At 42.3% G+C, this 12586-nt stretch overlaps 1 long non-coding RNA gene across 1 annotated transcript in view; it reads left to right on the plus strand.

Moving 5' to 3' along the window:
- Window positions 1–12586, plus strand: part of LOC141373152 (uncharacterized) — a 100608-nt gene that overhangs the window by 30805 nt on the left and 57217 nt on the right. The window lies entirely within an intron of this gene.

The following is a 12586-nucleotide window of genomic DNA, read 5'->3' on the forward strand; positions in this document are numbered from 1 at the left end:
GAAGAATGTGTATTCTGTTGCTTTGGGATGGAATGTTCTGAATATGTGGAAGACTCTGAATCTTTTTCTAGGTATCTAGAAAGTCTTCAGGTTCCATTGGGGTGAACATAGCATAATTTGTCTTCCTCAGAAATTAAATTCAAAGGGAAAGAAGTAGGTATATGTCTAGCCACCTCATTCCCTAAGAAGGACAATACTGTCCTTATTGATGTTATCACTGCATATGTGAAATTGAGATTTTTTTAAAAAAAGGTTTTATTTATTCATTTTAGAGAGATAGTGAGCAAGAGGAGGGGGAGAGGGAGAGACAGAGAGAATCTCAAGCAGACTCCATCCAATGCAGGGCTCAACCTCATGACTTGGAGATTCTGCCCTGATCTGAAATCAAGAATCGGATGCTTAACCAACTGAGCCCCTCAGGTGCCCCAGTGAAATTGAGATTTTTAAGGGAACTATCTGCATAATTCAGGCAGCCAGAAATTCCCTTTTTTCTGAAATACTCAGATTAGCGAGATAAGTGTTGGTAATGATGTGTGTGTGTATTGTTTTCTCTTCTTTATGGGAGCAGGGAGTGGATTTTGCAGTAATTGTTTGACTAATTGCCTTCATTTTCTGCCTCTGTGTGCAAACAGCCTATGCTCCCTGGCTGTCTTAACAGTGTGTGCTTATTTCACTTCCCAAGAATTATAAGTTATTTGAACTCTCTTATAATAAATTATTTGAACTCTTATAATATTTGCCCTCAGTACTCTCTTTGGATGTGGCAGAGGGTAGCACATCAATCCCATTTTGAAGATGGGGGCATTGACCTGTGGGGTGACGATTGTGGCTGGTGTGGGCAGCGCCAGACCCGGTCTTGTGACTCACAGTCAGACGCTCTCCCACCTACAAGGCATTGTGGAATGTGTTCCTTGTTGCCTAAAATTACGGCTGAAACCACCCAAAGCTAGCAGGACCCGTTCTCCCTGTAAAAGCATTCATTCTTACTGATGGAGGTCTAAGAAACCCAAGAAAAAAATTAGGCCAATTTCAAAGCCAACCACTGAAAGATCTCAAAGGGGGCAGGAAGGGAGGTCTACCTATTGTATGAACACTTAAGAGATAGTCACCTCTACCAACAATTTTATCTGTACCTATTTTTTTTTTTAAGCACACTTTTCCCCCCTGATATCTTGAAGTCAGAATCATGTGTGAAACACTGCAACAGTTTTTCCTGTCTCTCCAACCAGATGCCCAGACTGCCCGAACTGTTTTAATCAGGGGCCGCCCTGGCCACTAGGTAAAGTAATAGATTAAGTGACTAGCCTGGTATGAGAAGAATATCTGTTGGCTTCTGTCTGTAGCGCACCTAGAAGGAGGCCATGGCCTGGCAGATAATCTGTATCTATTAGGGCAGAAATCAATATGCCCAGGGACGCCTGGGTGGCTCAGTCGGTTAAGCAGCTGCCTTCGGCCCGGGTCATGATCCCAGGGTCCTGGGATCGAGTCCCACATCGGGCTCTTTGCTCAACAGGGAGCCTGCTTCTCCCTCTCTCTCCCTCTGCTTGTGCTCTCTCTGTCAAATAAATAAAATCTTAAAAAAAAAAGAAAGAAAGAAATGTGCCCAGTCAGGTAATGTCCTGATTGGATTTTCTCTACAGCAAAGCACAGGTTGCCTGGAGGCATCGAGGTATGTTGGTTTCCTCCCTCAAACGTGCAGGCCTGGCTGCTGGGACAACCTCTGGCCCCCTTGATCCCTGGGGAGCACATGGCTCGGGTTCTTCTATTCTCGTCACCCACACTGTATTGGATTTAGAGTTTGAAATGCATCTGCCAGTGTTCTCAGTTTTCACTTTCACTGTATGTCATCCTGAGATCAGATATAACATGGAATGTGGGACTCATACATCAACTAGAAAAAGAAGGAGCAATGGACAGTATAATTTTGGGAAATTGGCGGTGGCATTTGTAATACTGAATTAACTGAGTTATGTTGAGCCTGCACAGACGTCACCTGAGATCATCTGTATGTGCACTGGTCATCACAGTGGTTGGTGAAAAATTTAGTGAAAATCGATTTGGCATATACTGAATACGAAGCACTGAACGGGATTCTGAATGCAATTGTATTATTTCTGAAGGTTTTCACTTTGTGTACATTTTTGAGGAGTTTAGTAAACATTTACTAAAGAAGAATGCCTTGGCTTTGACTTTATTGAGTTGGATTCATTTTACACTTTAGGATTCTCTTTTGATTTTGACTGTGATTTATGCTGAGTATTATGCTATAAATCATATCAGGAAACAATATATAGTCTTGGTAGCTTAGCCTTGTTTTCACCTGTAGTTTTTTCTCCATGTAAGTAATGTCTCTCATTTAAATAAGTAAGAGGGGTGCCTGTGTGGCTCAGTTGTTAAGCATCTGCCTTTGGCTCAGGTCATGATCCCAGGGTCTGGGATCGAGCCCCGCATTGGGCTCCCCGGAGTCTGCTTCTTCCCCTCCCACTCCCCCTGCTTGTGTTCCCTCTCTCACTGTCTCTCTCTGTCAAATAAATAAACAAAATCTTAAAAAAAAATAAGTAAGAGCTAGGGGAGATGTTTCCTGTCTTTCCAAAAGAAATACAATTTATCAATGGGAAAAAAGGGATGGGAGAGATTTAAGCATCTTTCTGTGGCTCATGGACTCAGTCGAGGATGACCCCAAGAGCTGGCAAATGTAGGTAGTGACTGCTGATTCCCGACTTGAGCTCATTTGCACCCTTGTTGTCTCTTGAGAATTTACTACCACTCTTTCTGGTTTTACAATCTCTAGACTGAGAGGTATTTGAGAGGTCAGGCAAGGATTGCTTTGTCACGGAGGTTAGGCAAACCACATTAATTCTATTAACTGTGGATGCTAGTTCAGGTGGGAGAAAAGGTATGACCCACTCCTTTTCCCCCTCTGCAGTGATGAATATTCTTCCCTGAGAGCAACCTTGTGCATTCAAAGTATTTTCTGTGTTTGAGCATGACTCTAGTTACTGGACATTTTTCTTGATAATATTAATACGTTTTCAAAACCCTCAGAGGGAAGCAAAAGGGTCTGCATCTAAATTGAATAAAAATCCCAGACTCTGACCTTCTAACATGCTTTGGCAGCTTACCCACGTTATCTCTTGCTTTGGTATAAGCAACTCTGTTGGAAGGCTGAGCCCTGACCTTTTGTGATTAGATAGAATTAGAATCTAGCATTTCAGATGGGGATAAGATCATTTCCAAAGGCCTTAGCAGACAGGTGTCAGTGCTGGGATCTCTAGGTGATGGACCAGGAGCTGGAGACATTACCTATGAACAGATGTCAGTAAGTCAACTCACAGGACATCCTATGTTCTGGGGAGAAGAGCAGTGGGGGGAGGGTCACAAACATCTTGTAAGCTGTTGAAATGGAAGGAAATTTCTATTTTTCCCACAAGGAAACATAACAGAGTGATATTAGAGTATAATATCAATTTAGAAAATAAAACACAATAATGGTAATCATTACTATAAGGAAAACTAAAACTATTTGTGGTACTATAAGGGAACACTAACCAATCACTAACCAACTGAGCAGATAAAAATTTACCAAGAAATTGATTGAATCAATAAGGAAAAACATAGACTACCTTTTTTGCATTATATTGCAGATTTCTTTTTAAAGCAAAATTAGCTGCTCTTTCCTCAAATGAATTTGCAACTCTCATACCAGGAGACTTTTAACTCCTTTTCTGCTGACCATATGCAAGGTAGCATCATATTCAAGAGAGCTTGAGTGGTTCTCCAGGATTGAATAAGGTCCTGGGCTATACATTTTACCTACCGTGTTGATTGAATCATCCCAACAATGTTCTGAGATGGGTCATAGTCTAGGCCCTATTTTATAGGTGAAATTCTATTGCTTGTTTTGCTTGCCTGTCATTGCCTCCCTTCCCCAGTCCTGCTAATTCAGCACTGCATTCTGGCTGAGGGATGCTTGATGCAGCCTAAAAGAGTGTAAGGCGCCCAACTCCACTACTGGGGTGCAGTGTCTTAAGGTGAGCCGGTGGTGCCTGTGAGCCCATCGGTCAACAACTTTTTCCTACCATCCCCCACCACATCTGCCTAGTCAGTGTAATGGCCCACATGTCCTCATGTCCTGGTTTCTTCTGCTTGGACTGCAGCCTCACCACCAACTCTAGCGCCCTTGATTGGGTCCCTGACACCCTGCTTTGCCCTGGCGATTCTACCCAGGTCAGCTCCTATTGGCCTCTGCTCTTACTGGGGGCTCCTCACAGCAATCTACAATTACTCAGGCAATTCTCTGAATCCTTCCCACTTTGTCTGCTTGTAATTAGACTTCTCTATCCCAGATTCCATACATGAACTCTCCTAACTGCCTTTGTTCCTTCAGGTGGGCTGACACCTCAGAGTCCCCTTCTGATATTTTGGGTCTCCACACAATTTTTTAATTTCCTTGCTTCTTAAGTACCAGAGTTCTCCCCAGGAAGAAATCTAGGCTCTGTGTGCCCATAGTTTATTCAATTTGGGGAGGTTTCCTAGTATAATACAGAAGTATCAAAACTAACAGGTACCAAAAAGAATACTTACTAAAAATTCTATAAATTACATAAATATTTAGAATGAGAAAAAAAAGTCAGGACATGGCTCCTTAGAGATTCATATTCCTGTTTTAAGAGGGCAATTTATCAGAAATGCTTATATGAAATGCTTCCTGTTGTAGTCTGACTTCCTTTTACCTCTCAGAGCCCTTGACGCCCCCCCCCCCCGCGCCACACTCATAGAGACCAGGGCACGTGAGGGCCCTGAGGCTTAAATATCACCAGATTCAGAGTAAGTCACTCTGACCCCTTCACTGTGGCTCTGGGTGAGAGCTCTTTGCTCTGGCCTTCAGTTCTAGAGAACTTTAATCCTGAGAAAGAGAGAGAGGAACAGAGACAGAATGTGTATGTGTGAGAGAGAGCATACAACTGTATTTGTAAATGTGAAAGAGAGGCAGTGTGTGTACGTGTGTGTGTGTGTGTGTGTGTGTGTGTGTGTGTGTGTGTGTGTGTGTAGGAGTGAGATTGATCCAGACCATTCTTCTCTCCTCTGGTGTGGAACCCCTTTCCTTTCTGGCATTTTTATATCCACTGTTACTTATTGACAAACTTTGCTGCAGGAAAACTGAATGCATTTATGGTACTTCCTGTTATATCTTGGGGTGCAGCCAGGCATGTGTTGATTAACCACCTTGGGCCGGACACACATGGAGAGGCAGGCTTACAAGGCCTAGGCAGGCCTACGAAGGCCCAGGACAGAGCATGATATCCAGAGGTCAGAGGGACAGGCAACTGGGGTCATCTGGTGAAGCTAGGAGCATAGGGTAGTCACCACTGGACTAATAGGGATTCTGATGGGCCAGTGGGGCCCTCTGGCCCTTAAACAAAGGGAGAGCTGATGCCAAGGGCCCAGCAGCCAGCAGCCGGCAAGCACTACCATAAGTGGCAAAGCGCCACCTGGAGTTTAGCAGAAGAATTTCAATCCCTGGAAAAGCTCCCCTACCAGAGTGTGGGAGTTCAGAAATAACTTTAAGGGTTATTGGGAGAGGCATCAGGCAAGAGGATCAACAGGTTGATTGAACTGCTAGATACAGGATCAAAGTGGGAGATCAGATCTTGGAAAAGACTTAGGCAGCTCACTGAGGCTAGAAGTGTTTGTTTTGGGGGCAGAGACATCTATCGCTAACTTACTCTCTGCATAACCTTCAACAAATTGTTTAAATTTTTTTTTAATTTATCTGACAGAGAGAGACACAGCGAGAGAGGGAACACAAGCAGGGGGAGTGGGAGAGGGAGAAGCAGGCTTCCCGCGGAGCAGGGAGCCCGATGTGGGGCTCGATCCCAGGACCCTGGGATCATGACCTGAGCCGAAGGCAAACGCCTAACCGACTGAGCCACTCAGGCACCCCTACCTTCAACAAATTGTTTAATTTCTTTGTGTGTCCCTGGTCTCTCTTTGTTCTACGTAAAATAATAGCAGTATCACAGAGTTACTTTAATGACTAAATGAGGTAACATCTAGGTGCTTGACATTGACTATAAACTATTTGAGGACAGGAACCAGATCTTCTTCCGACTTTTCTTTCCTAGTGCTAATACAGAAGCTGACACAGAGTAGGCCCTTTAAAAATGTTTGTTAAATTGTGCCAAGTCACCTACCAGGTGACAGGCATACATATGTATGTATATAGATCGCTAAATTGATCTCTGTAGATATAGATACATAGATCTATGCATATGTGTATAATTGTATAAACATCTATACATTTATTTAACCATTTATTTATTATCTCTTAGTTTTTGAAACTGAGTATAAGATCAGGGCCAGAGTAGCATACATAAGTGGTGACAGTCCTCAGTCGGAGAATGTGAGGCCAGGGCTCTTAATCCCTGAGAGAGAGGGAGAAAAGTTTTTCAGACAGATGAGTACTCATCAGACTGACTTGCTTGTCCTAAGTTACCATCTCCACTTAAATGCTGTGAAAACCGGTGACAGTCCTCAGTCAGAGAATGTGAGGCCAGGGCTCTTAATCCCTGAGAGAGAGGGAGAAAAGATTCTGAGACAGATGAGTACTCATTAAGACTGGCTTGCTTGTCCTAAGTTACCATCTCCACTTAAATGTTGTGAAAACCAAAGTTTAGAGTGATTCTCCTAAAGAATTTATCAGTATTTATTTTCATGCTTCTGACCAACTGTTTAAAAAAAAAAAAAAGAGACTCAGCTGATGTCTTACTGGGAAGACTCCAGTTAAGTATGCAGTGAACATCACCATTTTCCTGTTTGCCCGGAAGGCACCTTTTGCAAGGGATAATGAAGTGTCTCACTGATTTTCTAGACTATGATGTACTTAAATAAAGTTTTTGGTATTGCCTTTGATCCAGTGAAGCCTAGAGCTGCCCTCCGCTCTATGGAGAAAGTGAGATTTGAGATCAACCTTGAGTGACAGATGGCTCCGTCAACAACAAAGAGCATATATGGGCTGGAAGCAAAGGCTTTAGCCACAGAGGAACCTGTGTCCAAGTCATGGCTCTGCCATTTACTAAACATGATTTTATGGATGCTACTTCTCTTCTTTAAATCCTCAGTTTCCTCATCGGCAAGAGTTAAAATAATAGTACCTACCTAATAGAGTTATCATGGCCCTTGAAAGAACTAACACCAATAAAATACTCAATACTGTGCTTGGCACTGTGTGTGTGCTCAGTATGGTTTAGTTGTTTATATAAGGAAGGAGGAAGGGATGGACGTACCAGTGAGAACTACCATCTAGACACTGGTGAGGATGAGGAAGGAGCCCGGCGTCCCTCCAGGTTGGCTGGTGTGGAGTGCAGGGCTTTAGAAGAGCCAAGAGAAATGTGGATGGTGCGGAGGGTGTGATTTGTTAATGGAGGGCTTTAAAAGGGACGTGAGCCAGATACAGAAAGTCCTGGTGGGTTTTTGAACACATTGTCTTGCAAAATAGTGCAACAGAAGTTTATGATTTCCTTCTAGAAACTGCAACATTCCTTTCAGACTATACTGATGTATTTTATCCTTTCCAAATTTTGTGGAGTAAGAATGGTTCCACCCATTTTGAAGATGATGGTGTTGTGGCCCATGATCACTTTTTAAATGCACCTCACTTATTGGGTGTGGGTTAAGTTGGCATTTGTGAGGGTAACGCATGGGAGGGGGATACGTGCCAGCCTGTGAAAAATACTTTCCAGAGGGAAGCCATTTGACATGTATTAACTCCCCTTGCGCCTGGCTTAGTTCCTAAAGACTGGGCTTCTACTCTATTCTCATGACCAAGCCTCAGATTCACCCACCTCTGGATACCTCTTTGGTCCTTCTATGCCTGTATCCCTGTGTGGATAATGTCCTTGGGGCTTGACAACTTTCTGGACTGAGTATCTTTCTCTGAATCCAGGGTTCTTTCAGACTTTTGGATGGAACTTACTAGCCTCTGCTGGCCTACCTGTCTACCTGTCACCATGCTCAAGGCTCTTGCTGGGATACCCTGTCTGATAGCCCCTTGGTGTGACTTCCTCCCTGGCAACTCAACCATTGCCCACCAAGTACCTGCGTCCAGGCGTTAGTGAGCCAGATCCCTAGGTCGTGAGCTCTGCCAGTCTGATCTGTCCATCTCTTTCCAAGTTGCTTTTCCAGTGATAGAGCTTGTTTAAAGTAGAGACACTTGGGCTTCATTCTAGACCAGTGGAATCAGACACCCCCATGGTGTGGCCCAGGAACTTATATATTTAAAAATGTCTTCCCAGGTGAATCTATCATAGAGATGTTTCACAGGTTGGCTTTTGGAAAACACTGATATAGGTACTTTGACTACATGGTCTCCAAGGCCTATTACAACTCAGTGCGTCTATGGTTTGCTCACAGTTAGGTCAATATTATGAATGAAATTCCAGTCAGTATACATCGTTTCCTAGGGGTTTCTAAAACTGCTTCTTCAAGAGAAAAAAATCATTTAATCTCCCCTCCATATCTCCTCTGGACGAATCTGTCTTATCGATCTCTACATAGATACTACAAGTCATGCAGGATAAGTTGGAAGCTCCCCTGCTTCTGCAGCTGGCTTAACATTGCCAACTTGTTCTTATTCTGAGACACCTATGAGGCAGGCTCCTTGCCATGTTTGAAGCCTGACCTTGCTTACAGGCTCCTTGCTGTCACTGCCTCAACCTAGTTTCAAGTTTCCTCTTAGAAATGACAATCTGCTCACATTTAAAGCCGTCTTTATCAAAGCCATTTCTTTGAACTCTTCTGAAGAATAATCTGGGAACATCTAAGATTTAATGTCTTTTAAAATACTGTGGAAAAAAAAAAGGGAGTTCTGTCTATATTGAATCCTCCAGATTCATTAGTTACCAGGTTGGGTCTTACCGATGTATGGAAACTTTTGTGGATGCACTAAGGCTTTCTAAAAATTGGTTTTATAAACTGAGAACCTTGGAAACTTTTAAACATCTTCCCATAGAGGCGCTTTAGCATTTTATATATTTGTATGTCATTTTCTTTCACCTTTACATATGCCAGGGAGTGCTGTGTATCAATGCTTGTGATTTTATTCCTTTCGAGCAACTGCATTTGTGTACTGCAGAGGGTTCTGTGGTAATAAAGATTGGTTTTCTTAGGGACCAACTTAGCCCTGGACTGTTCTCATGCTCCCCTGAACAAGTTAGGTTTTATATAAATTCTAATTTCACAGACATGGAAGTTCCGAATGTTTTCCTAACCAAGAATATCCTGGCATGAACTGTGAGCTCATCAATCTGTGAGGAAGGTGAAGGAGTTAATGTTAAGGACCGTCATGGAAGTGGGATTAGAGGCCAGCCCTCAGACAAGAGCAGGGCAAGAAGACTCGGAGAGAGCCACAGTTTCTCATCATATCCCTGCTGCGGATATTTTGGTTAGCTTGCCATGTCAGTACCTTTTTATCATCGTAAATCTCCTTGCCCACCTAGTTATTTCCAGGCTACCATATTCCCATTCCGCAGATGTTGAGCCCAGGCCAGATCTGGAGGAGACTGAAGGAACTTCACTTCCAGGCGTGCTCACATCGGCCACAGCAGATAGTTCCCTCGAACAGATAGGTTTGTGGGACATGGTACCATGATGGGACACAGGAGGGGATTTGGTTATCTGGCCAATTCTCATGCTCTTACCAGGGAATCTCCAAACCAGGAAAAAGTGTAGCTCCTGTAACTCTAAAGTAACACACAGGTGTTTTCATGAGTCAGTAGAGTCCTTTAAAGACCACAAAAGAAAGAGAGCAGTTCCCCCTTGTTTCCAGATAGGAAGATCTGGGCTTGCGGGTGGTCAGGATATAATTTTGAAGTAGGTTTACTACAGTGGACTCCCAGTCAATTCACAAAGGAGGCTGACTGGATGTAGGAAGAGTCACAGAGGTCGAGGGAGGCTAAGCAATTGGAGAACTGGGGGTATGCTTTCCCTAAATGCTTCAGAAAGACAGCTCATATTGTCATTAGAGAATATTCAGCCCAAGTTCCAAACACAGTTTATATGTCCTCCCTCCTTTTTAATTTGTCAAATACATTCTGAAATTTAATTAATTATTGGGTCTCAAAAATGGTTACTCTTGTAACCATAGACCATAATAGTATGTTAATTAAAGTGGAATTAATTTTAAAATATTAGAATATATTTGAAGCCACTCATAATAATTCTGAGACAACGAAAGTAAAGTAGGACAAAATGTCCAAAAAAATGTCCAATACCTGTCTTTTACTTCATGTTAAAGAAAATAGATTTAAAATTTGACATTAGCTAGATTTTCGGTTTAATATGGAGATAGAGGCATGCTAGAGGAACCTTATCTGTCCTCCCCTAACATTCCATGAAAGTCCCTTTGAAAATGTACCAGTGCCTTAAAAAATTGTACAAGGGGCGCCTGGGTGACTTGGTCAGTTAAGTATCTGCCTTCAGCTTAGGTTATGATCTCGGGGTCCTGGGATCAAGCCCTGCATTGGGCTCCCTGCTCGGTGAGGAGTCTGCTTCTCCTTCTTCCTCTGCCCCTACCCCCATCTTGTCCTCTCTCTCTCAAATAAATAAATAAATAAATAAATAAATAAATAAATAAAATCTTCAAACAAATAAATAAAATTTATATTCCTTATAAGTGGGGTACAGGAAGATAATATGCAGGACTCTGGGAGGATTTCACAAACTGCCACATCAGTGGTTTTGGAGTGAGATGCACAGTCGTGGACTCTATTTGCTCCAACCTGTGCCTAGGAAAAGTACCCATCATCTGGCAGAAGATAGCAAAAAGCTCTCTGTTGCCATACAGCCTGTTTCTAGCTCAGGCATTCCAGCCAGAAAGTCAGGCAACCACATTCCTTTCCTCATGAGGACAGTATTTTTTAGGCAGCCAGATCAGGGCTCTCCTCCTCTTTCCTTTCTTCCCTCTTCATTCTTGATTAGAGACTAGAGGTCTTAGAAGAAACTGTGCCAGATGTGTCAGACAGCACAGTGACATGTTAGGGTGTAATTGGTGGTGGTGTGCTGAGTTGGGATCGTAAACACGACAGATTGAGGCAGATACAAGAACTGGAAGCGTGTGTGAGTGTGTATGGATGCAGGAGGGGGCATGCGGGGACTCTGTGACTTACTTGTCTTTGGAAAAGAGGTAATTGTAGGCTGTGCCTAAGTATTTAACACAGTCAAAAGACTCTGGCAGTGAGAGAAGGAGGTTCATGTATTTATCCAATGAGGATTTATTGAGTATCTACTAGATATGCCGTATGCTGTTTTGGTGGTAGAGAAATACCAGTGAGAAAGAGAAACTGGGGTCTGGTTCTACTAGGGAAGATTGGGGAGTAGGTAGAGGGAGAGGGACAAGAATAAGCAAACTATTGAAAAGCATATTTTTGATAATCATCAGTGCTGTGAACAAAATAAGATGGGGTGGTGAGGCAGAATGAATGGGGCTTCTCAGACCAATCCACTGTGGCCCCAGCATAGACTGGACCCAACGCTGCAGGACTTGTCCAGAAGAAACAAGAACAAATGGGGTGGGAGAAACAGAGTTTGATCATTACCAGACTATTTTATGCAAATATTATTATTATCTTGTTTTACAGATGAAAAAATAACCTGAGACAATATATGAGCACAGAAAAATTCTTATGAGAAGAAATACAAGCAGTTGATAGACATTTGGAACTTATTAAAATTCACAAGTAATGAAATAAACACACTAAATGGATGAAATTTAAAATTGCAATTAGATACCATTTTCAATCAATCAAATTTGCAAAGATTAAAAAAAAAAAGACCAAATTATTGCTAGTGATAGTGACATAAATTTGACCCCTCTCATTTGCTGCTGAGAAGATAGTTAATTGGTACATCTTTTAAGTAAAACAATCCTACCTGTAGGAATAAGTCTCAAGGAAATTACTAGAAAATCAAATAAAGATTAATATACTAGATGTTAATTGCAGTACTATTTATATTTACAATTACATTTCCCAGTTTCCCTTGGCAAGGTGTGGTAACACAAGCAAGCTCTGGCCAAAGGCATGTGAGCAAAAATGATGTTCCTAAAAGATCATCTTCCTAAAAGAAAGTGGTTTGCCCTCTATATCCTCGTTCCTCCTTTCCAAAGGCTAATGTGTGGTTGCAGTAGTGGGTGAGCTGGTTTTGACCATGAGGACAAGAACAACACTCTAAGGAAAAACAGAAAAATAAGATCGAAGGAGCCTTGGTCCCTGGATGACCTTGTGGAGTAGAGCTTCTCCCTGCTGAGCCTATCAGGTGGAACTTTAACAAGAGATAGAACCTTCTATCTTGTCTTCAGCCATTGTGACTTGGCCTCCTTTGCAATAGCTGAATTAATATCCTAAATAGAGCAGACAGCAGCTGTGTGAAATATATAAAATTTTTTCATTCCTTATTATTACAATTATCTAATACACACACTGATGGTCTTTATAATAAAACTAAGTAGCAGAACCCCACAGAAGATTTGTTAATAAAAGCAGAATGCTTAACATCATCTCTTGGCTGTTTTGGCAATCAGACATTCATG

The sequence above is a fragment of the Callorhinus ursinus genome, unplaced genomic scaffold, assembly GCF_003265705.2.
Source record: "Callorhinus ursinus isolate GAN/ISIS: 27379988/994484 unplaced genomic scaffold, GSC_fseal_2.0 scaffold8, whole genome shotgun sequence".
Lineage (NCBI taxonomy): Eukaryota > Metazoa > Chordata > Mammalia > Carnivora > Otariidae > Callorhinus > Callorhinus ursinus.